The 4,984-nt window shown below is 45.8% G+C and overlaps 1 pseudogene; it reads left to right on the top strand.

The window, feature by feature from the left end:
- Positions 1–2,310: 2,310 nt before the first annotated feature.
- LOC102924107 (large ribosomal subunit protein eL29 pseudogene) lies at positions 2,311–2,855 on the top strand (annotated as a pseudogene).
- The last annotated feature ends 2,129 nt before the right edge of the window (positions 2,856–4,984 follow it).

Consider the following 4,984-nt stretch of genomic DNA (forward strand, 5'->3'; position numbering starts at 1 on the left):
TACACACACACACACACACACACACACACACACACACACACACACAGGGTTTCTCTGTATAGGCCTGGCTGTGCTGGAACTCTCTTTGTAGATCAGGCTGGCCTTGAACTCACAGAGATCCACCTGCCTCTGCCTCCTAAGTGCTGGAATTAAAGGCGTGTGCCACCATGCATGAGGCATTTTCTTAATTGTTAATTGATGGAGGAGGGCCCAGCCACTCCTGGGCAGGCAGTCCTCTAGTTCTCTATATAAGGAAAGTAGCTGAGCCAGCCAGTAAGAGCACTCTGTCATGGTGTCAACTTCGTTCCCACCTCCAGGTCCTCCCCTAGATTTCCTGCCCTGACTCCCTTCAGTGGTGAACAGTTTCCTGAACATGTAAGGCGAAATAAACCCTTCCCTCCTCAAGATGCCTTTCTTCAGTCTTATGACAGTGTAAGGCAAATGGCTAAACGGTCTTATTAATAAAAAAAACCCGGAGCCAGATATTGGGGTGAAAACTGAGAGATTGGGGAATAGGACAAGCCACAGCCAACCTCACCTCACCAACTCCTCAGCCTCAAGAGAGAGCTACTTCCTGTACACCCACACCTAAACCTTTCTGTGCCCTGCCATCTCACTTCCTCTCTCCACCCAGCTACATCACTTCCTGTCTGTCTGTACAGACCTCCAGACCTTTATGATTAACTAGTGTTGAAATTGAAAGGCGTGTGCCACCAGGCTTGGCTCTCTTCCCAGTGTGGCCTTGAACTCACAGAGATCCAGATGGATCTCTGCCTCCTGAATGCTAGGATTAAAGGCATGTGCTACCATTGCCCGACTTCTATGTTTACTATAGTGGCTGGCTTTTCCCATTGATCTCCATGCAAGCTTTATTTATTAGAGCACAAATAAAATATCACCACATGACAGTAACAGGCACACTAGGGCACCACCTGCCCATCACTCACTGTTGAGCCTAGTTATCGGATCAAGTACGATGTCACAATGCTGCATTCAAGTAAGCGTCCTTTCACTTCATAGCAGCCCTAAAGAGCAAGGACTGTAGCGGTGGCTGTAAACTCACTATGCCGAAGAGGAGGTGCAAAGTGCTTCCTTTAAAAATGCATTGTTACTGTTTTTAATTATGTGTGCGTAGGCATACACGTGTAAGTGCGGGTGCCAGTTCCCCCTGGAGCTGGAGTTCTCGGTGGTTATGAGCTTCCTGAAGCAGATGCTGGTGAACCCAACTCAGGTCCTCTGGAAGGGCAGTGTGTGTTCTTAGAGCCATCCCCAGCCCTGAGTTCTTCCTTCAAATATAAACATGAATATCACATCATCACAAAGCAGGGTGACTAGAGTGCAGGGGAGACGATGTTCATAAAGAGCACAGTTGTTGTTATTCTCTTACTGTACCTAATGTGTAAATCAAACGTTATCATTGTTATCCATATAGGAAAAAGAAAAACCAGTACAGTCCATTCAGGGTCCAGTACTATGCTGGGTTGTAGGCACCGCTGAGGGTCTTGGAATCCATGCCAGGGGGGTTAGGTAGTTGGTTATACCAACAGCATCACCTCAAGTAAGGGATGAACATTCCCCAAGGGGCACAAAAAGAAAAGTGTCTCACAAGAGTGATTTCAGCTGGTAGTTGGGTGTCACACCTGTGAGGCTGGGGCAGGAGGATGACTTCATTTTGAGGCTAGTTCGATCTACAGAGTGAAGATCTATTTCAAATCAACAACATCCCCCAAACTTAAAAAAAAATACTCCATTCCACCCCCAAACCCCCACCTCACCCCCACACACAAAAGGGACTTCATCGGGTTTCTGGGTACTTGAACTTGTAGAGCAGTGGTTCTCAACCCGTGGGTCAGAAAACACAGATATTTACATTACAATTCATAATCATAGCAAAATTACAGTTATGAAGTAGCAACGAAAATAACTTAATTGTTGGGGGTCACTGCAACATGAGGAACTGTGTTAAAGGGTCCCAGCATTAGGAAGGTTGAGAAGCCCCACAGAGGTTCCTACAGGATGGGGTGCCTAAAGCATGGCTGGACCCTGTGTCCCTCATCCATGTCTCACCCTGTGCATGCCTTTTACCGGGATGCTCCTCTTCAGGAAAATCAATTGTACATGAAGTTGAGCACAAACTGGATGTTTTAAGTCTTCAACACTAGGGAGGTTGAAGCAGGAGGATATCTGTGAGTTAGAGGCCAACCTGGACAACAAAAACCTTGAGCCCAAAATAAACAAAAATAAACAAAATTTTTAAAAATGAAAATGGGGGGGGGAGGTGCTTCGGGAGCCGCGGGTTACCATTCCGACATGGCTAAGTCCAAGAACCACACCCCACACAACCAATCTCGAAAATGGCACAGAAATGGTATCAAGAAACCCCAGTCACAAAGATACGAATCTCTTAAGGGGGTGGACCCCAAGTTCCTGAGGAACATGCACTTTGCCAAGAAGCACAACAAGAAAGGCCTGAAGAAGATGCAGGCCAGCAATGCAAAGGCAGTGAGTGCACATGAAGAGGCCACCAAAGCCCTTGTGAAGCCCAAGGCCATTAAGCCCAAGATGCCAAAGGGCCCCAGCAAGCTCAACCATCTCGCTTTCATGGCTCACCCCAAGCTCAGGAAGCGGATTAGAAGCTACATGGCCAAGGGTCATAGGCTCTGCCAGCCAAAACCCAAGGCTCAAACCAAGGCAGAGGCCGAAGCTCCAGCTCAGGCTCCCAAAGGTGCCCAGGCCCCTGTGAAGGCCCCATAGAAAAGGGCCTTCTGTCTGCCAGACAGATGGACTGGTGTGACACACCTACACACTGTTTGCAGATGATCAGGACCCCATGCTGTTTTTACAAATAAACTTGAGGCAGGACCTGTTTAAAAAAATGAAAATGGGATATTTTAATAACATATTCCATGAAACATCACCTATAAAAATTTTTAACTGACCCCTTCCTAGCAGCTCAGACCAGATGCCAGCTACCGCACTTCCTTCCTGAGACAGGGACTGTAGTAAGCAAGGAGTCTTATGTCCTCACTGCTAGCAGGGTTATGAGGTGGCTTAAACCATGCACTCTGGAATTTGTTGTATTTTTTTTCTCAGAAAAGCTTTCCCCCCCCTGACTGTTAAAAAAAAATTATTTAAATTCTCCAGGGACTTGAGTCATTTTTAGAAAATTATCCTACACCGGGCTGGTTTTAAGGCATGTCCATGGAGATCAGAGGACAACCCCAGTTGGTCCTCAGGTGCCAACTATCTTGGCCTCTCACTGACCTGGTGCTCAGTAATTTGACCAGGCCGTCCGGCTGGTGAACTCTAGAGATTTATTTCTCTTTTCCTTTCCTGGGGAGAAAGACTATACCTCACCCACCTTTTACAGCTTTTAAAAGGTGAGATCTAGGATTCGAACTCAGGTTTGTGTGTTTCAAGCACTTTGCCAACTGAGCTACCGTCCCAGCCTGGAAGAATACTTTCTAAAACAAAAAACACCCCACCCCCCCTTTACAGCTTTCCAATGCCTGTTTCCAATTCATAGGTTTTGGAAATGTCGCATTACACTAAGAGTGCTTACCAAAGTGTTCTTCACATTTAAAAAGTTTCAGGGAGGATGCTCAAGATTGTCAGGCCCTCCCTGGTGACATATACTCTTGTTAGAATTTGGTCAGGGTTTTCTGAGTTTATCTTGACAATAAGTGAAAGGCACACTGTGAAAAGAAAGCAAATGGCTGGGCATGGTGACTCATGTCTACAATGCCAGTAATCTGAGAGGCTGAGGCAGGAGAATTGCCATGAGTTTGAAGCCAGTATGGGCTACACAGTAAGACACTCTTTTTTTTTTTTTTTTTTCTCCAGAGCTGAGGACCAAACCCAGGGCCTTGCGCTTGCCAGGCAAGCGCTCTACCACTAAACTAAATCCCCAACCCCAACACTGTCTCTTAAAAATAAATAAATATAAAAGATCTGGGCATGCCAGTGCATGCCTTTAACCCTAGGCAAAGGCAGGCAGATTTCCATGAGTTCAAGGCCAGCCACAACATATCGCAGTGGTTCTCAGCCTTCCTAATGCTCCCGACTCTTTAATGCAATTCCTCATGTTGTGACCCCTAACCATAAAATTATATCCTTGATGCTGGGCGGTAGTGGTGCACACCTTTAATCCCAGCACTTGGGAGGCAGAGGCAGGTGGATCTCTGTGAGTTTGAGGCCAGCCTGGTCTACAGAGAGAGTTCTGTTGACAGCCAGGGCTACACAGAGAAACTCTGCCTCAAAAAAAAATTATATCATTGCTACTTCATAACTGTAATTTTTGCTACTATTATGAACCATAATGTAAATATATGATATGCAGGATACCTAATACATGACCCCAAAGGGGTCGAGACTCGAAGGTTGAGAACTCCTGACATATTGAGTTCTAGATAACCAGGGTGACATAGAGAGACCTTATCTAGAAGTGGGGAAAAAATATAGGTAGCAAAGAGTACATGAGAAGATGTCCAATGTACTTATGAGAAAAACTGAAGTTAAAACAATGAGCTACCACCCCATACAAACACACCGAGTGTTGACAGGCACAAGAGACTAAAACTCCCATGCTGGCTGGTGGGACCATAAAAGATCACAACCATTTTGGGAAAAGATAGGTTGTTTCTTTAAAATAAACTTTTTAATTACAATTATTTGTGAGTGTGTGTGGGTGTGTGGGTGTGCACATGCCATATTTCCAGGTGGAAGTCAGAGGCAAGTTTAAGGGAGCTGGTTCCCTCCTTCCATAATGTGGATTCTAAGGGTCACACAGGTCACCAGGCTTGGAAGCAAGTGTCTTTACTGACTGAGCCCCCTCACTCACTCAGCTGTTTCTTAAAAAGTTAAACACATCCCTTTCACCTGCCAGCCCTTGGACTTGGAGGTTTGTATCGAAGAGAAATGAAAGCATGTCTATGTTAATGGCATGGTTGTGAATGACTGCAGCAGCTTTCCAGGTGGTCCCTGA

Source organism: Peromyscus maniculatus, chromosome 6, assembly GCF_049852395.1.
Source record: "Peromyscus maniculatus bairdii isolate BWxNUB_F1_BW_parent chromosome 6, HU_Pman_BW_mat_3.1, whole genome shotgun sequence".
Lineage (NCBI taxonomy): Eukaryota > Metazoa > Chordata > Mammalia > Rodentia > Cricetidae > Peromyscus > Peromyscus maniculatus.